The sequence below is a fragment of the Aulonocara sp. 'chitande type north' Nkhata Bay genome, linkage group LG8, assembly GCF_057382095.1.
Source record: "Aulonocara sp. 'chitande type north' Nkhata Bay isolate Kocher_YH1m ecotype deep benthic linkage group LG8, A_spYH_male_GT1.1, whole genome shotgun sequence".
NCBI classification, from domain to species: domain Eukaryota; kingdom Metazoa; phylum Chordata; class Actinopteri; order Cichliformes; family Cichlidae; genus Aulonocara; species Aulonocara sp. 'chitande type north' Nkhata Bay.
This window is the reverse complement of record NC_141351.1, coordinates 23341299-23362156: the sequence shown is the minus strand read 5'-3', so window position 1 is coordinate 23362156 and position 20858 is coordinate 23341299. Positions and strand designations below refer to the sequence as shown.

The 20858-nt window shown below is 40.9% G+C and overlaps 1 protein-coding gene across 2 annotated transcripts in view; it reads left to right on the top strand.

Annotated features, from left to right (window-relative positions):
- Positions 1–6773: 6773 nt before the first annotated feature.
- LOC147323807 (uncharacterized) overlaps positions 6774–20858 on the top strand; it is a 99849-nt gene continuing 85764 nt past the window's right edge. Inside the window, exon 1 of one of the 2 annotated variants that reach the window (XM_086304401.1) lies at positions 6774–7070. The gene's annotated coding sequence lies outside the window, so the exon portion shown is untranslated. Of the gene's footprint in view, positions 7071–20592; positions 20713–20858 lie in introns of those variants that run through there. The other variant, XM_086304403.1, reaches the window with a different exon arrangement.

Sequence of the window (20858 nt, the reverse complement as noted above, 5' to 3'; positions counted from 1 at the left end):
CAATATTCATAAAAATCCGTTTTAAGCAGGAATAAATAACAAGTTTATGTTTTAACTCATTTAAATGATTTTTCTTCATAACATGGAGAGAAAATAACAGGAAAAAGTACAGAAATCTGTGCCGCTGAGCAGCAAGGCATTAAACGCCTTCACTCTCTCTTGTGCTCTGTCTTGTGCTCACGTTTAAGGGCCCACCAAGGGTGTCACCCAAAACGTATAAAGATGCTAATCACATACAAATATATGCAAATCCAGTGTAAGCAAAGAGCAACCAACTGCAACGAAACACAAAAGGGCAAAATCATAACAAGGATATAAAATGAAATCACTACAGTACTACATTAGCTATACTGTGAGAATAAGCAATGTTTATATCTTTATTTTATATTTATTTTGATATCTACTTTTAGATTGTTTGGGGAGAGATAGTTTTGATATCTCATTCAACACTAGAGTTAACAGTTCAAGTGCTCAATATCAAAATTTCCACCGGTTGTAGTCTCAACTTTTATTACGAAGTTATTTGCTGGCATTTCCGGTATTCCCTGCGCTGTCATTGGGCGATTCAATAAGAACACGTTTTTGTTTTTGTTTTTAGAAAGGCGGGGCTTGGGTGTGACGTTTTGTCATCAGGCGAGAGCGCTGCGAGTATCGACCCCATAAAAAGCACTGGGACCAGTCGGACCAGTCTGCTCCTGTCAGCAAGGCCAGGACCCCAGATATCCATACTTGGATTAATGCTGTCAGTCAAAACCAGCTGCTTTATTATGTAAGAGAAAAATATCATTTAGATTAACTGGGTCCTTTCAAATACATTATTACACTTACACAGCAGCAGTGTGCACTCACATGATTTAATGGTTTTAATGCACAAAATTTGTTTAACATGCAGCTATAATTTACTGCTTTCTTCCATTTCTTTTTATGGTGAATATATGTGCAAAGACTTAATCTCTATCAATCACAAAATGACTTGCAGAATAACTCATAACAACTATATGCAGTTTAAGCTTGGTAAAATAAGCATTACATTATTAAACAAAGTGAGGAACGAGCCTTTATTTGCATTTAAGTTTCCCTTTCACATGCCTGCTCAATGGATCCTTTTCTCCGCTGGCAGTCTGCAGTGCTCCTATCTGTAATAAGCTCACAAAAATTGACTTTCTGCATTGATCTGCTCTTTGATCCTGTACAAAGGACACAACGAGTCCCTTGAAGTACATCTGGAACAGCTTGGTGTACAGTTTCATAAGACATCATCTGTCAGCATCGGAAGCACTGCACATGAAACCTGATAAAGGAAGCTGGGAGAGTCTCAGCAATAATGTGGTGATGTGATAAGCTCTTATGTACTATTAATACACGCACAAAGACCAGGAAACTCTCTGCAGCAGATGCTTCACTTCCTGCACAAAGGTGTTTTTTCTATGCATCGTTTCAACCATTGAACACATTTCATAGGCAAAACAACTGACTGCAGAATAACTTTAGTATAAAGAAGAATGCAAAATATTACCTTCATACAGGCTTGTGAGGCGGGCTGGGTCCAAATGTTGTCACTTTTTCATTTAGCTTATTTTTCACAGCATTTTAAGCCTTTATGAGTACAGGAGATAGCCACTTGAGATTTTGTGGGATGAAAAACACATTTGAACAGCTGCAAACTGCATCGGATACCCTCGTCACCGTTTTCTTGCTTCATCACCCATTCAGCTTGAGGGAATTTTCTTTTGCCCTAAGATGGCGTGATCCTGTTACTCACTAGGAAAGATCCAGTCGCTGTGACGCTCTGTGTTCGTACTCACTGTCCAGACCCTTCAAGGGTTTCTGAAAAACTGCTTCAGGACTTAGATTGTTAGATCAGTGTGACTCTCCAAACCGTTTTCGCATACGAACACCAAAGTTGTTTCTCTATTTCACTGCAGTGCTAAAATATGACTATATTAGAAAAAAATAGAAAGAAGGAATCATGCAGTTTATTGAAACTATGGTTTCCAACCTCTCATGCAGTTCAGTAGTTATGGAGGGGCTCAAGCCTATTCCAGCAGTCAAGGAGAGAGACAGGGTACACCCAATCACCAGTCTGCTGCATGACTAACACATAAAGACAGACAACCATTTACATCCACACCTTTAGAACTGACATTTAACCTGACCACAAGCATGTCTTTGGACTGTAAGAGGAAACCTCAGTGACAAGGGTGAACATGAAAACTGCACATAAAAAGACCCAAACCCATGCTGTGCTTGTTGTAAGGCTAACTGTGCAAAACTATGGTATGTATCCCATCATACTGATACTCAAACTTGGTCACAAGAAAAAAAACTGTGCTGCACAAAACCTTTAAAGACTTTGGCTTTAGATTGTGATGCTTGGGAGTGTGTGTGAAATTGTTTTGGCTGTAGTTTTTAACAGAATTTAAATGTGTTTTTCAGCCCTCAAGATCTCGTATGGATATGTCCCACACATATGAAGTTAGAATGGGTGAAAAACACTGCAAGAATCCAAAAATTTTGGCACACCTTTATGTACTTCAACTCAGAAAATATCCACAGTGTTAAATTGATAAGTAAAAGGTTTTGCATAGTGTAAATACTTCTGTCCCTCATTACAATCCCTGCCCCCTGTGATGCTTAAAGACGGTGATGCCGTGTTATTTAATGTTTAAAAAGTACTAATGCAGTATAAAGGTGCTCATAAAGGTACAGAAGAGTTAAGGTGCCCAAGGACACAACTATGAATTATTCCAGCTGAGTCTATGGTACCCACCTTAGTAGATCAATGAAACACGTGTTCAAACTGTCAATTTTCATATTTTAAGTAACCTAGCATCATATCTGTGAGATCACCAAAGAAAACAACTTAAAACATGAATAAATTCAGGCTCTGAATACAACTCAGCAAAGTGTGAACAGGATGAGTGCAGGAGGCCATCTGCTGGACAAACCATGAAGTTTGAACCAGCCTGTAAATATTTCTTCTTTTATACAGTATTTCTGAAAAGAGTAAGCTCATTATGTTTCCAATAGATGTTTGTACGAAAAGGTTTAATTGCATTTTAGTGTCAGAGCAGCTGGTGGTGACAGGAGAGGACACAGAAAAGAGCGAACAGCACAAACACAGAGAGGCTTCCAGAAGTCGTCTGTGCACAGCTGCTGCTCTCAGCCTGCCCGCTGCCCTCTGATGCTGCTGCTTAAAATATTTTACAAAGAAGCCATTAAACTACTGCATTCATTTTATATGAATTATTGGGATGGAACCGTTTCCTTCCCTCTCATAGAAGATGCTCCAGTGAATCCTAATAAAGGAAGCACCTTTCATTGGTATTTGGAGAATGAGGAACCTACCAAATTCAATGTGACCGCTCACCTGCACTCACGGGTAAAACCTGTTAATCCATTTTCCTTTTCTGGATGAGCTGGAGTCTTTCCCAGCTGTCATTCTGTTCTATCCTATGAGGGTGAACTAGTTGTGAAATGATAACCAGAACGGATGACTAATCATTAATTAATGTTTCAAAGAGCATAGATTGTATTTTGGGGGGTTTATAACACCCATTTTCAGAGAGGGACATCTACTATCACACAGTATCATGTCCTGTTTTACAATATAAAATGGTAAATGGCCTGCATTTGTATAGCGCTTTACTCAGTCCCTAAGGACCCCAAAGCGCTTTACACTACATTCAGTCATTCACCCATTCACACCCACATTCACACACTGGCAATGGCAAGCTACATTGTAGCCACAGCTGCCCTGGGGCGCACTGACAGAGGCGCCGATATAGTACGATATACTTTGTTGTCCCCTTAGGGAAATGTGTTGTGGAGTCAGGTACTGTCACAGAACCTGACTTCACGGACTAAATAGACAGCATTGGCTACAGTATAGACACTGTTACACACACAGCTTATTTCAGTTCCATGTGAGGATTGGGTACAATGCTGCCCTCTGGTGGTAGAAGTACCTATAAGCCAGTATTAAGAAAGAAACTAGACAGTGCATTACATGCCAGCAAGCTAGCAGTGTTGCATTGTGTGATAGAGATGGTTTTCAGAATGGAGGGATTACATGGAGACCTGCAGTGAAGACAGACACACTAATGCCTTAGATCAAAGATGTCAGCAGGTACAATGCAGCTGATCTGCCTCCCACTGTAGATATCTCTAAATAATTCATTTTTCTGTCACAGCTCAGACTTCTTTTATGGCACAACAAGATCCAAAGGGATTAGAGCAGGAATTCAGGCAATCAAAATGCCTTTTAGATCAGTGTACAGTAAATTGGCATTAATGCCTCTGGCAGGAAATGATGTTGACTATTTAGACAGGCATGAACATCTCCTACAGTCTCAGTCGTCACTGTGGTCTGAAAGGAAGCAAATTTCAGAGGGAACAAATATGAGTACACTGTGCTCCCAGGCTTTAACGGCATTCAGATCACAGTGACCTGAAGATGAGTGCATTTCTAGTTCAGCCAAACAAAAGCAAAGCTACCAGAGGACAGTGTGATGATGCTCGTGATGTCCTAATGTGTCTAAGCGCTGCTTTATTTTTAGAAATCTTTTTGATGTCATTTTTGGTCGAGAGGCACCAGAACAGATTTGCCTGTGTTTGCTGTACAAGCCACGTACGAAGGATGATGAAGACAGAGCTGCCAGACAGGAAGAAAAGACGAAGCCCGCAGAGAAGATTCGTGGATGTGGTTAAGGAGGACGTGCAGGGGGTTGGTGTGTGTTAGCGATAGGGAGAGATGGAGGCAGATGATCTGCTGTAGCAACTCCTAAAGGGAGCAGCCGAAAGAAGAAGATGATGGTTGTACATGCCAGCGAATTTCACTGTACTGTCTATCAACTTGAGGCTAAATATGAATGCATAGCTGGCCCCTTAAAGATGTATTAACCGCTTTCTGCAGTGCTCTGTGATGTTTGCATGCAGACAGCTTGAGTGTTTACATAAATGCCATTATTTTTTTAATCAAAGACTCCCTGATATGCTTATTGCTCACTCTTTATTCTTGGACTCTGCTAGAATAGCTTTGGATGATTCACTGCTAAATACAGTAATTCTACATTACACTTTGCCTTGGAGCAGCCTCCCCTGGTCTGAAACTATAGCCGTATATAAAACATAGACATGACTTAAAAGTTTTTATCCTCTTCAGACTCTGATTTAGTCTGCATAATCCTCTTTAGGATCTTTTATTAATACTTGTAGAAAAGTAAAATTGTTTGCAGAAATAAGTGAAAAACTTTAGACCCTCCTATCTACACACAGAATGGTGGCGCTTTTTCCAAGATAAGTGATCGGCCAGTAGGTGGTGATTTTATACTTGTTGAACATAATCTGTTCCAGAGCAGGTTAGGTTTGCAGCATAAGCTACTGTGGCATCTTATCCAGGTAATCCTGAAGTTACATGGATAAGACAAAATCCTGCTTTTTTACTTTTATTGCAGACCTCTGTATTCAATACGTTGAAGACTTTGCACTTTTTTCAGTTCAAATAAATTTTATTTATATAGCCTCGAACATGAGGTGACTGTTTTGGACAAGATGGGTGAGTGGCAAATTATAAGTGAGCAAGAAAACGTTTGGTCAGCAAGCAACAGGTGAACGATTAACAACAACAACAACAACAACAACGGGACAGTTGCAATGAAGGACAAAACTATCCATAAATGCAAAATCTGTCTCTTTGCACCAGGGTTGAAACTTAAATTCTGCAAAGTTGGACATTTTAATTTAGGCATCTGTGGTTACTGATTCCCAGCCAGCCTGAAGTGATCATTAGGGGAACTGCAGCTTTTATCTGATGGGCTGAATTAAAAAAAAAAACACATTTTAGCTGCAGTTAAGCCAACCTTTAATGTGTGGTTATCTCAAAGAAAACAAAAGGTTTGACCAACAGGTTGATGAAATGTCTGTGCTTACAGTTGTGTGCCAGAGAAATATATTAGGGAAGCCAAGTATATTATCGTTACTGTTAAAACCATATTAACCAACAGCAGAAGAGGAAAACTGTATGAAGCCTTGGCCTTTGGTTCACAGAGATACAAACTCTGTCCTCTTTATTTGAAATTTTGACCATATTTAATAAGAATCCACCTCTGTAACAGTGCAGATATGACAGAAAATAAGCACTATTAAAGACTCTTAACAAAATTATAAAATAGTGTATGCAAAACTATTGCCTGTGAGCCAAAAGTGCACAAAAGGGTTTTTTTCTGTCTTTGGCTCTGTGTGACGTCATGAAGAGAGGATGTCCCTAATATGGTAATCTCAGAGGTCCCACCCACGAAATCCTTTTTCAAGGACCAACCAATCAGAGAGCAGGCTTAAAGGCAAGGTGGTCTCAATGGTGGAGGATGAACTGAGGAGCTGCTTCAAAACTGAGTATTTGATAAACAAGGATTATCATGAACTGTGAATCATGCAAAGCTTCTATAGCAGAACTCAAAAATACAAATATGGAGCTGGAGAATGTGCGTAACTCCCCCATTAATGATGTCATATACTTAAAATGTAACTTTACCAGTCACACCGTACTACTGTTAAAGCTGCATAAAAAGTTCAGATTTTGTATTCTACAAATACAAAAAAACAAAAACAACTGCATTTGCGCTGGGTTATTTATTTTTGAACTGGCCACTTTTAGGATGTAAGTGCTTCTTCTTCCACCACAGCTTGCAAGTCATAAGTTGGTGCTCACGAAGAGGCACAGACTGGGCATGCCCAGCCTGAAGGGGAGGGAGAGGAGAGGAGGCTGCCTCGCAAAGACGAAGAGAGAGGCAGAGAGTGGAAGAGTTGAGATGTCTGACAGAAAAATCCCGACGAGGAGGAGATGCTCATTTCACAGCAACGCGTCAGTTTCCACCTGACGTGAAACACACCGAGCCTCTCTTCTCTTCACGCGACACACACACGCACACGCGAGCGCGCGCACACAGAGCGGATAAATGTGGACCGCAGTGGCACTCTCAGCGTGCCGCCTGCCGCAGACAGCGATGCAACAGCGTCTCATCATCTCCTGGACCGGGTAGACAAGAAGCTGCTCCGGAGCACGTTTCCTGGTGAGTAGACGCTTTCCTGTCGGCTATGTCTCACCTTCGTGCAGGATACGGAGCAGCTCTCAGCCCTGCTGTGTGTGTGCGTGCACACATAAGTTGAGGCACTGCATCACTGGCACATCGACCTGTAGGATACGGAACCGCCGGAGAAAGGTCACAACAGCGCACTGATACCTGTGTCATTGACGCATCTGTGCGTGCCATTCACAGCTCCAGCCAAGTTTTGCCCTTGGCACGAAAAGTTGGCGCTGCACTGTTTTAGCTAAGGTGAGTGTGGACGTGAGAGGATTCCAGATAAGTTGGTCTGCACCTGGAGACACGCAGGCGAATGCACCTTGGTACCGATTTCAGGCAGATGAAAGGATGAGGTGATTTGTTTGGATATGCATCTTTCCGCCCAGCCATGAATATTCCCCCAGATCTAAGATTTAAAAAGCTAAAAACACTGAGATGTAACAGCAACAGCTTAACCCGTAATGATTACTCAACGTTTGTGTGGTGCAATCATTAATCATTGAAACAGATTTCAGATTGTTTTAAATTCTGATTTTCTTAATTTCACTTTTACAGTAAAAAAAACAAATGTAATTTTACAATAGAGTAAGAACTTGCACTTTACAGTACAATGCCTCAGTCCAGTAGGCTGTGTATACATTTTATGTACTGCACGGAGATCCTATAAAAGATGAATCTAGCTTCCTGGTCTGACATAAAGGAAAACGCACAAGTGCTTAAACCCGCATTTTATTAATGGCCAGCAGGGGGCGACTCCTCTAGGTGTAAGAAGACTCGTGGCACGATGTGATGTCGCCATGTTGGTGTTGTTCCTGGATCATCAAAACTAATGTAGGTCCAGGTTCAACATTGCAGGTGACCAATCAGGTTATTGTGTTGCCAATGATTTGGACGTGGAAACACCATCAGACCATGTCTGTGAAGGTTCTCAGTCATCCAGGTCATCGTAGTCAAAGGAGCTTGCAAAGAAAACCATCAGACCATGCACCAAGGCCTAACTCTAATCCTGTTCAATCTGTAAACGTGTTCCATTTTAAGAAAAATACTAGGTCATGTGTCAAAAAAGCTGGTACAGGGCCACGTTTGCCACCACTAGCATCTGCTTTTAACAACAGCCTGTAAACATCTGGGAACTGAGGAGAACAGCTGTTGGACGTTTGGGAGAGGAAGGTCGTCCCATCCTTGTCTGATGGAGGATTCTAGCTGCCCGCTGTACTTCAGTAGGAAGTATATTTCATGCCTGCAGCATGTATGTTATCCAGACACTGCGGGGAGGCGTTACTGTGGCAACCAAGTAAGCTTTAAAAAAAAGTGGCAAGTGTTTTTCAAATCAAAAAATTACAACTGAAGTGCAGAAGTCTTTGATGTGATGGATTCACGCCATCATCAACCAATCCAAATGTGGAATTTTGTCACCCTTCAAAATATTATGAGCATGAACACATATCAGTACACACAAGAACAAATAGATTAGAAAAGCTTTCAGCTGTGTCACATGCATGCTGCTGTGAGACTGCATTTTAATATCTGCAGAATTTGCAGAAATTTCTTCGCTCCTGATAAATTACGCTGCAGAAAAATAATGTCGTCTGCTCTGCTGTTCAGAAAGGACAAAGCTGTGTGGCCAGTCAGAGACCCTGTCAAACGTCCCTCTGTAAAGTCCCAAGAGCAGATCCAATCCTTCCACTAAGGGCAGCTGGAAGCATTTTGTCTTCATTTGTTGCAGTTTATAAATCCCCTGTGTGGGGCTCAGTCTAGACCCAGCTTCTGGGTTTTAGGGAGTGGATGGTGGGGGTAGAAAAAGACTATTCTTCCCATCTTTCCTGGTTTCCAGGAGGAGTAAAACGCACATAAACGCACAGCTACTCCATCATGTGTGCAGGACTGTTAGTCAGTGCGTCTCTCTGAGGAGGCTGGAGCTGCTGGTGTATGTTACCCTGCAGCCCCATAATTTTATATCACTTTATTTCAGGTATTAGAAGCTGCTGAATGCCCTTACAAGGGCAAAGGGCTAATTATAGTATAAAGACAAGAATTTCCAGGATTTCCAGAACTTTCTATGCAGTCTGCACCACGGTGTGCAAGCCCCAAGTTCAAAAATACTAAAAAAAAGGGCTCAGTAATTTCCTGCAACAGCACTTTTCTGCAGACTTTACTATAGGAAACATAAATAAAGTATTTGTTGGGGACTATTTTTTGCAGATCAATACAGACTTCAACTATATGCAGCACAGTATATGGAACAACCTGCCCTTTAAATTCAAACTAAAGGACAATTTTGTTTTACTGTTTGGATTTATTTTCTTTAACCAGCAGTATGAAAAAAGTTCTAAAGCTTTAAAAGACATACCTGCTGAAGAGAGACAGCAGAGGAGCATCCAGGACGTCCTAAACATAAGTAGCATTAATGACAATAAATAAATAAATAAATAACCTGCAGAGTGGTGTGTTATTGTGACTATTGGTTCCTTAATTCTAATTTTAGCTACTGTTGTCAGGTGAATTTGATGATAGTATTATATATTGATTATCCAAATCTGTAAAATAAAACAGTGGAATTAACACACTGGATATTTACTTCTAAAATGTGGAAAAATAGAAATGTAAGGTGATAAATAAGCCCAACTTTTTATTCTTCCTCTTATCACCAAGTAGTAGGAAACAATATCTTCTAAATGTTTTCAATACATGTACGTTTTATTGAAAATATTAATAAAATATTTCAAAAACCACAAACAATCATGATGTACCTGCTGCACATAAATAAATAAAGACATAGACGATATCCTGATAAATACCATCTGTCTGCTTTGTTGAATCTGTAACTGCATGTGAAGGTCGATCTTATCTCTTAACAAAAACTCTAAAGTAACTACACCTTCAGTTATGATGCATATTTTCATTTAAATGTCTTCCAGCTGCAAAATTAGTTCAAACGAAGCCTTTAAAGTCACCAAATTTTGGCCTTGCTGTTGTGTTTTTTAGCAACTGATAGAGACTGGTCTGGTATTTAGTGAGTCAAAAATGCACAGCAGTGGCAGTGGAGGTTAAAAGTTTAGTTTTTTTAGTGTTCATATTCATTGCTGCTATCTTGGATTGCTAACTCTGGCTATGTTGGACGGCTCCAACTTTCTGAGTAGGAAATCCAAGTTGAGGGGGTGTTCCATGAAAAATTTCCAACTGCGAACTGAGTTTTTGTGTAGGTGTCCTCAAGACCCTAATATCTCTGAAAAGCACAGAGTTGCTGCTTTCAGGAACCTTTGGAATTGTGCGATTGCGATATTGGTTCAAGAGTTGCTCAATCATCCGGGTAAGGAAATCCCAAAACGTTGATTCTGTTCATCTGAACGTAGTCTTGATCAAAGATGTCAAGACTGAGGTCACATTACGTCAGGCATCTGAGTGATGAAACGTTTCTCCCACTGAAAACGCTACATCCAGATAAACACAATCAATTGTTGGGGGTTCAAGAGTTACGGTAGTTTGACTTAAAACTTTGAGCTAAAACAGTGGTTCCCAACCCCCGGGCCATGGACCGGTACTGGTCCGTGAGTCTTTTGGTACCGGGCCGTGAGAGTCGAGGCTCAGGTGTGAAATTTATGGTTTTCAGGGGGTTTATCGTTAACTGGGTCTTTTCCCATGTTGTAGTTGTGTGTCTTATTTTGAAAGAAACATTACCATAGCGACCAGAGAGCATTAAGAGGCAGAGAGGAGGATGTTACTCTCAATGTTGTTGGTGCATTTCAGGAGGACGCTCTAATAAAGTTACACAATTACACAGTGAATTTGCGTTTATTATTATATTTACAAAATACCACAATTTTTGTCTTGGTCGTATCATTTTATTCTCTTGTATTTATCCGCCACACCTTAATGGCTGATCTGTGAAAATATTGTCAGACATTAAACTGGAAGTGCCAGAAACTGCAGTTCCTGTAATGGCCACTTGAGGCCAACTCCAAGACCAACGTGTGATGTCATGGTGGCCACGTCCATCTTTCATATACAGTCTCTGATTTCAGGCTGTATGAAGTAAAAATGTATTATTCTCAAATCCAGTAAAAGAAAAGAATCTTAATTACAAAGTAACTGTAGAATTCACATTTTTGACATTTTTCTAGCTGCTAGAGCTGCATTTACAATTTCCTACATTCCTTTCCTACGTTTTTGCTCACAAAACACTAAATCGATTTTAGAATTTCTTCTGAACAGAAAATTGTTGTAGTTTTGCAAAAGTCAAGCCAGAATAACTGTTCCGTAGTTATTACTCTCTCTAGTTGATCAGCAAAGTCAATCTCATCCTGTTTGTTTTTCATTTCAAGCACAGAACATCAGACACACTCTGTGAAAAAGAGATGCAGGCAGGGATTCAGGCTATATTTATGGAACATGTTGTTCAGTACGGCTCATATTTGCTGACAGTTAGCAAAAAATATAATTAATAACAGCTCGGTGCTTCGGTTAGTGGATAACAGGTTATATTGATGCCTCGGTGGCCTGTGTGTGAGCCACGATAACAAAGTAGTTAACGCTAACAATGTTTGTGTTCCCATCAGTTCTTATTGGAAGATTGAACTGGTCAGCCCTGTTGCTGTTCTCATGCTGTTAATGGTGCTGAGAAAATAGCATTAGGGACAAGAGCAGTCTTGAATTACAGTTTTTTCTCCTTCCCACGTCTGTTTTTATTTCTTCCTACACTCTCCCACTCCTTGCTCTCTCCAGCCCATGGTTACTAATGTGTCTTTTCTTTCTTTTCTTTCAACGAATGAGCAGTAAGTACGTCCACCCTTGAAGTAACTGTTATGAAGAGCCGTAAGGTGTATTTTCTACTCATAACAGGCCCAGGAATACGTTTTGGAGGTGTGGTACTAGTGGGAGTATTTCAGAGGCGACAGTGCTGGCAATGTAAGGGGCTTTTTAGCATTTGGATAGCAGCAGGCTTGTGTGATGATGGAGAGTATTAGCATTTTACATTCCTGCTGTGTTTCCCTGTAATGACTGGTCATGTGCTGCTCACCCCTCCAATCTCTATAGCTTTTTCTGGATGTTGGCTCCGGTGCAGATGGAGCGCTTTGCAGTGTCCTGGATCCTGTGTGATTAATGAAATGCAAATCTGCTTTCGGCTTGTTACATGCTGAAACGCCTCCTTGTTTGTGTCATGCTGGCCACTAAGTAACGGTGCAATATGAGTGTGGGGATCATTCTTGGCTGTTTGGTCACATTTCACTGCCAGTAATTGATTTTTCCTGATGCTTGATAGCCCACAGCACCCTGCTAAAGTGTCCGGTGGCAAGTGATATTGCTGTTTATCTGATTCTAAGGGGCTTAATTGAGCAGTACAGTTGCATATATCACAAGCTCCGTTACACACTGTTTTGATTGTCGGTATACTCAAGTTTTTATAGTGCACTTGATTGTAAGGAATCTGTTTTACAAGGCTGCTTTTATTTTCTAGAAGATTTTATTTCCTGTACAGTGTACATAATGATTTCAGTAAATATTTTGCATAAAATGTAGCGAACTCACAGGGAGTTTTGCATTACGTGCATCACTTAAAGGCAAACAAACTGTGACTTGAATTTCCTGCAAATATTTATTATAATTACAGTTTTTATTTTTCAAGCAGTGTGAGAAACCTCTTAATTTCCCCATTGCATTTGGAGGATCCAGCACACACTCTTCTGTATCACCTGACTGCCCCTGGAAGTTTTGGTGGAGTATTTAGAAACCTGGACATGTTGTATGTGTGTGCATTAATATTTGCATGAAAAACAACTTGTTGCACCTGTAGCAATGAGTCTTATCAGCATACACTCCAGTGAGATGTCTCCACACGCTTGAACATTTAGTTTCTTTGTTACTAAGACCAAGGTATCTGTGTTTGTGTTTGACTGCACGGTGCTGCAGCTGTGCAAAAGACAGATGCCTCACACAATCACTCAGAGACAGACCTGGCTACAAAGTGCACCTCCTACCTTCACAATGGTACACGATTGCCCCTCCCTGCAATTTTAGGGTGTTTTCACACCTACAGTTCGATTACTCTGGCACGAATCAGTTAATGAGTTTGTAAACTGTGGTTTAGTTTCTTTTCACACAGGGAAAAATCCAAGTGAACCAAAATATGTCACAACGGAGAATGTCACTTACCCCCAGATGTGTCCCAGGTGGGAGAAACAAAAACAAACAGAGAATTTCAGTTCATTTCACAGCTAGTTGCTAGCCCGTGCATACCTTTGTACATCTATAGTAGCTTGCCACATTCCTGAATACAAACCATACACAGTGTACATCTGGTAGTTGGTTAAGATCAAGGTCACATTCATGCCATGAACAAACTTCTCTGCAGTTAATAGACCTTTTGAAGGAGGTGGTTTCGGTGCGGTTGTTTTGGTCCACATCCGAGTGCGATTACTGCATTCACATCTACACAAATGAACCCCACTGGGGGAAAAACAAACCAGAGTTCAGTTTAAACAGACTAAACACCACAGGTGGAAAAACACCCTTAGACTGACTTACAGTTTACGTCTTGATGCATTCTCAATCATCCAGGAAGGTAAATATCATGACCATTTCCTGGTCATGAGAATTTGCATAATTATGATTAAGGAACTGACCTCCCAGCCCATTCTTCCTTCAGTGGGCTGGTTTCAGTCATTATGCAAATGTACTGTTTATAAGATTGGGGAAACCTGCAGTCAGCTGAGACTGAAGAAGTCACTTGGATGAGTGACGAAACGTTTCTCCCACAAAACGCTACGTCCAGATGAACAGAATCAACTTTTGGAGACTTACAGTTTAGTTCAGCTCGTGCCAGTATGAACGAAAGAGACAGCCTTTGGTCCAGAAGTTCTCTCTGGAGTTCTAGAGATCATTAGTGGTTTCTGCTGTCTTTATTTCTGGACTTGGAGTTTCTGACCCAGTCCTCTTTCAGCTGTTGTGTAACTGCTGACTTTCCCTCACTCCCTACATGGCTACTGTATGAATTTCCAAGTCCACTAACACTTGGGTCTGTCGTTGCTTGCTATCTCCCACAGGAACCGACGCTTGCCTTTGAAAGACAGATAAAGTGAAAAACACTGAAACACTGGGTCTAATTCCTATGAGACAAACCTATGTCTATTTATTTATTTGTTTTGTGCACACAGGTCTTTAGAATTCCAAAAATTGTACTTTTACAGTTGATTTCCTTGATCTTTACTCTAAGGAATCCACAGAGTAAAGGAGTCTGAGTATGAAGCCTACTCCAGGGTAGCTGGATGGGACGGAAGCTAAATCCATCTATTTATAAACAGTTTCATGGTCTAAAAAGAAATTCCACGCACACAATAACTTGAAAGCATCTTTAAAACAGGGTTTAGAATGCAGTCCATTAACATTTGTCTAGGAAAGTCATTTGATTATTTAAGTTACAAGCCAACTGGAAGTCAGGTGTGTTACAGAGGGGGAGCTTGGATCTCTGCATGGCCGACAGTGAAGGATGATAATGAGCATGCTCTAGTCTAAGTATGTTAAATTAGCTCTGAGACAGACTCAGAGATGAGCATTAAAAGTGATGTATTGTTTGGATTAAGCAGCTTGCCTTAGTGTATGTTGTCTTGGTGATTTTCATTTCCTTTCATCATTTAATAAGCAGAAGAAGTCACAGATGCAAACAGGTGCAAAGTATTTAAAATAGTCAGTCACGGTTTCCCAGAGCAGAAGAAGATGTCTTAAAACTGCATTACACTGCGAAAATAATAGGAAAGCAAATTCTGGAGTCAAGGACATCCAGTGTTGATCCTCTGCTTGTCACAACAAGGAGTTTATTTTTACAACCCCATCGATCAATGAGTGCCGTTGTTCCCAAGATCACCCTCAAAGATCGTCACTGGCCGGTGGAGACAGTCGACATAATCTTTTAATTTGATTGTCCTTAACATTATTTGTCTAAATTAGGACAGCGGTCAAACACGAGAGAGCTGTTGCTTTCCTGCAGGCTCGCCGCTTTTCAAAACTCTCATCCGCATCTGCCTCAGGAGTGCTGACGCTGCTGGAGGGCGAAAGCTGGCTTGGTGTTGGCTGGTGCAGTCTGCAGAGAGAGAAAGAGACATAGAGGGAAAGAGAGAGAGAGGATGAGGTGGGCTGGTGCTGATTTCTGCCTGTCATTTTCACCTGTCTCACCTCAGAGGAAACCAAGTGAAGTCTCTAGATTTTCCAGAAGGAATAACACCATGATGTCAGAGGTACGTCACTTGCAAACATCTCCAAACTTTTTGAGGTATTAATACATTTAAGCTGCTTTAGCTCCAAGTTTGTCTTCTTAGAGGACTGGATTAGCCGGTATTGTTACTCAGAACCAGACATGATCCTTGTGCTTGGTGGAGGAGGATGCATGTTGACTGTGCTGACGTTTCATAGAGCTGTGGAGCTTTATCTACATAAACGATGAGTCTGCTTCGAGGGCTAAACTAGATGTCAAAGCATAAAATACCTCTGTGTTTAATGAAATTACAACAGGAGTGCTAGTTTTACAAGTTTTCTTCCCTTTTCATCTTTCCTGGCTGCTTTTCACTAGTTTTGCATTTGGCTAGGGTCAGTGTCTCTACTGGTTGCGTGAAGTGATACCTGGACCCTGCTAAGGTTGCACAGGTAGTCCAACTTCTCCAGGATGCCATTGCCAGAAGGTTTGCTGTGTCTTCCTTTGTCCAAGGAGGAACAGGATGAGCACTGTCATAACTACAGAAGTGATGGGAATGTCTCTGTCCAAACAATCAGAAACATGACTTCATGAGGGTGGTTTGAGGACCCAACATCCTCTGTGCTCACTGCCTGACACTGTGGAGCCTAACTGGCATTTGCCATAAAATACCAGAATTGGCAGGCCCACTACTGGTTTGGTGCTTTTCACAGATGAGAGCAGGTTCACCCTGAGGACATGTGACAGACTTGAAAGGGTCTGGAGAAGCCGTGGAGAACATTATTCTGCCTGTAACATTGTTTGGCATGACTGGTTTGGTGGTGGGTGAGTGACACAGACACAGTCCTCTACAGACAAGGCAATGACACCCTGACTGCCATTAGGTATTGCGATTAAATCCTTGGACCCAGTGTTGGACCTTATGCTGGTGCAGTGGGCTCTGGGTTTGTCTTGGTGAACCACACTGCCCGTCTCATGTGGTGAGACTATGCAAGACGTTCCTGCAGGATGAAGAAATTGATGCCACTGAGTGATGTCCTGGTCCAGACCTGCGTTCCCCCAGAACACGATCTGTCGTCTCATTAGGAGCATGTCCCAATTCAGCCCTTTGTGGCTTGATACCCAGTCCAGTATAGACATCCAGCAGTGTTTATTTTTCTAAACAGTGTACTTTTGATATGTAGACACTAATAATATTTCACACTCCATCTCAGCTTAGAAACTTTTAAACTCACTTTGATGAGTTAAACTTTCATTTGAGCGTCTTTTGTGCTTACGAGCTGTCCAGAGGCCATCTGAGAAGACCGGAGAAGGACAAAGTCTTAGTTGAGAATGCCACAGTGTAAATCTGAAATGTTGTGGGTCAGTCGCACTGGCATTAAACATCACAGAGAGACAAACAGGTCAGACACAACTGCAAACATTATTCGCTTTTGAGTCTGAATCAAATATCATGCAGTGTATGTTACGACTTTGATGTATTGACTGTCTGATGACGACCCGGCAGGATCAATGCTGTCGCTGTTAGTCGGGATAAAATTGATTCTCATGACCCAGAGCTGACTTAAATGACGTCGGGGATTGTGCATGATCATTTATTGTTAATTTAGCCCACCAAAAGTGTTCTCGTATTATATTTCCTTATTGTTGTAAAGTTAATCAATTTATCTAAAATATTTGTAAGAAAATAAAGTGAATGTCACAATAAATGTCCACCCAGTGCAGCATGTTATTATATACTGTGTGTAAATTTAAGAACATCTGTTTGACCAGTTCCTGTTTTATTTTGTAATTCTTTGCATGTTGTTACACTGTTGTCATATATAATATTGTGCTGTGGACTCAACTCAGGAAGAGTTTTTGTACACATAACTAATTAACCATCATATGCAAATTTCTAAGTAAAGATTTAAAAGGTTTAAAGACCCACAAACATGATATCATCAAATGAGTCTCTGCAGATGGAAACGTGTTTTTTCTTGTACCTGTTACATGTGGAGGTGGCGAGTCTGGTTCCTGCTATACATGGAAAGCTCTCTGTGACATCTCACTTTGTGCTGATGGGAACGCTTTTTATGGCCCAGTGATATAATATTCAACAATAACTCGATCTGCTTGTTAAAAAGCAGATTTTGCTCGTGGATTAGGTGTCTGATATTATTAAAGGAATGCACTTAAATGTTTGTATAGAAAGAGTCATGTTTGTGTGGGGAGGAAAAAAAGTGAAAAATGCTTTTTCTCTTAAATATTTCAGGGGAATGAGAGCGTACTTTTACCTGCTTTTATATCTCTGATGTGTTCAGCTCACATGAGAGGACTGATTTAAGAGCTCACGTGTCATTCAACTTCCTTCATGTCACATAAATTATTGAACATCTGTTGTATAGTGTCAGCATCCAATAAGTCTTCTCCAGCAGCATCTGTTTTGTGGTCACTGAATTATTTAAAAGCTGCTGCAAAATAAAAGAAAATGCTGGTATTGCTGTATGTTCCAAATATACAAGCTGTTAGATAACACGACCCAGATTAGCTAAATATTAAGTATAAATGTGAATTTTTCAGCTTGTTATGAAGTAACTGTGGAGAAAATTAGATGAGTTGTACTGTCCTCATAGACTGTATATAAAAGTTGGAGGACAGTGCATTCTTTTTAATAGCCAGCAGGGGGCGTAACTCTTTTCTTGATGGGTTTATGGACTCAATTGCTATTTACACATCGTACTGAATAAAGCATGTTTATCTGTCCTTAATAGTCAGAAAGAAAGATAAACCAGTCAGTGTTCATATTTTAATCACCTATTGTTATCCAGTGAATGTGGAGTAACGGAGTATGCACAAAGGAAGAGATGTAGGGACCATAGATGTGGAAAATTAATGACATTTGGCAACTTTTAGCAACTAGAAGCAAAAGTGACCGTTTGTGCCACAAAATTAGGCCTGTCTCAAGGACTAACTTTTCTCAAATTTGAAGTAAAACATGAAGGATGCTGCTGGGTGGCATAATAGAACAAAACTAAACAACTAAAAGTAAAGGATCCAGCTAGTGAAGAGACAAATACTTAACTGAAAATTAGCTTTTATACACCCACCTTTACCTGACATATTTTATCTTAATAACCAAAGGCAGATGCACCAGATTTATATAACAAAACAAATGTCAGTTACTTACATAACTTTTCAGTATATTTATAACTTCCACTCTTCTTCATAGTTTTCCTTATAACTGCTTTGCTCCTTTGCTCATACCGAGGCTGCTGGTTTGTAGCTGGCTCTAAACCCTGCTATAGCCTTAGCAACTTAGCTTTTTTTAGCTTTTTATGAATCTCTCTGTTCAGCTGGGTGAGGGAGATGTCTAATTAGACTTATTGTTACAGTTGCCAGGAAAAGGTGTATTTCATTGAGGGGTTGTGCAAGTTGCTGGCAGTCACTGGTGTCATATTGGTTGCAAAGACGTAGACAATGCTGCACTTTGGAGCTTCACCACAGCTTGGAGGGTAAAGTGAGTGTTTGCAGACAGGTTGGCGTCTTCCATACAAACTATGGATGATGACAGCAATATGCTAGCAACCAAAGCAATTGCAGGGAGGATTTTGATGGAGCACCATGTGGTGTCAGCCAACAACTCCTAGCAACCGAGTCACTGAACGGTCTCTAGGCCTGTGTAACTGAAGCCTCACCTGTTCACCTGATACTTTTCCTTTCATAAAGGTGGGTTAAAATTTGGTGGATGTATTTAAAGGAGGTTAAATATAAGTCAGTGCTCTCCTGCTGGTTTTTAAATAGGATGCCTGAAGTGGGAATTAAAACTCCCTGTTGTCGCTCCTAATGTCTGCTCCTATGAGCAGAGCTGCACTTAGGCGCAGTCCTGTCTGTCTCACCTAAGGATAAGAAAAAAAGACTGTGCACAAGGACATACTGAAACGTGAATCCAACACCGACGTGTCTTAAACCTGCATTTGTCCCTCAGACGTGACCTCGGTAAACAGTTTACATATGTTAATGGGCTAAGTCACTAGTTTCAGCTCATACTGAGTAAAACATTACATTAATTTTAGTCTTAATATGCTATTCTTAATTATTTGCACCTGCTTGGTCATTTTTTTTTCTTATTTGTATTTAAGGTGTTTAGGGTAAGGAACTGTTATTGTGCTGCTAGAACCATCATTTCCCTAAGGGGACCTCCCCAAGGGCTTAATAAAGTTCTATTCTATTCTATTCCATTCTCTGCTATTCTTTATTAGAGTCACAAATGAGAATTATCCAAGATATGCTAATTCAGTGGTTCTTAACCTGGGTTCGATCGAACCCTAGGGGTTCGGTGAGTCGGTCTCAGGGGTTCGGCAGAGCCTTCGCCATGGCTCATTTTGTGCACCAGTAAAAGAATCACATTTTATTTTTCACTAAAGAGGGGTTCAGTGAATGCGCATATGAAGCTGGTGGGGTTCGGTACCTCCAACAAGGTTAAGAACCACTGTGCTAATTGGTTTAAAAGCTAGACAACCATCATGCCAAAATACGAAGATCTCAGCAGAAGACTTCATAACAGGATGTCTTTACCTGTGAGTGACATTCCAGCAGCTAGGTCCATCTTTTATATACAGTCTGTGGCGCCACTATATAATTACAGGTTAGCAGCAGAATAGTTTTATGTGAATAAAAGATGACAACGTTTGTTTTGAACAAAGGATTTTTAGAAATCTGGTCTCAAACTGAGGATTTTTAACATTTTAGGCAAATGCATTAACCACTACAGACACATCCAGAAAAATGTACCACAGAAGCTGCTTTATATGTATAAAATGTATCTTTTCTCATTAGAATATATAAAACGCTTGTAGTCTCAAAATCCAAGGTGTTATACATGAGCTATTTCCATCTTTTTGTGAATAATCTCACTTTGATTTATCTTTAAAATGTTTTATGTGTCTAATGTTGTGACGTCAGTGGATCTTTTCCATTTACCACCATATTGTTTCAGAGGAGAGGTTCACACCTGCTCGTGATGTCACTACCCTGCAGAGGATACCGCATGCCCTTGCATCTTTTCAACCTCTTACATCTGCCACTTTTATTTTGAACCGCTTCCTACGTGGAGGTGGGGGTGGTTGTAGCAGTGCCTTTAAACACTTCACGCCCCCGCCGTCTTGCACGTTCCTCCTCGCAGCACCTCCCAAGCTCCATAAAAACACTCCACACTGACTCAGCATGTGTGTGACAGGCAGAGGGGCGGGAAAGGGGCAGGACTGTGGGTGTTTATGAGTGTGCTAATTGGCTGAGTGTGAGCATGTAGCTGGTTGTGCTGGTTGGACAGGTCTGCACTAACTGCTCAGCTGGAGAGAAGGAAGGAAGGAAGGAGGTGAAGAGGAGAGAGGAGAAAGGATGAGACGAGATAAACCATGTGGGAGGTGTAAATCCTGTATGGATGAAATGGCTGTGAGAGGAGGAGAGGTGAGTGTGAGATTGAGATGGAGGGGGGAGGAGGACAGTGGAGAGGAGAGGCAAGATTTTGTGAGTCTCTGTAGTACAAATGTAGCTGTGAGTGTCTCAGGTTTCTGCTGACAGCGCAGGGTGATAAAGAGCCACTACTGAGGCAG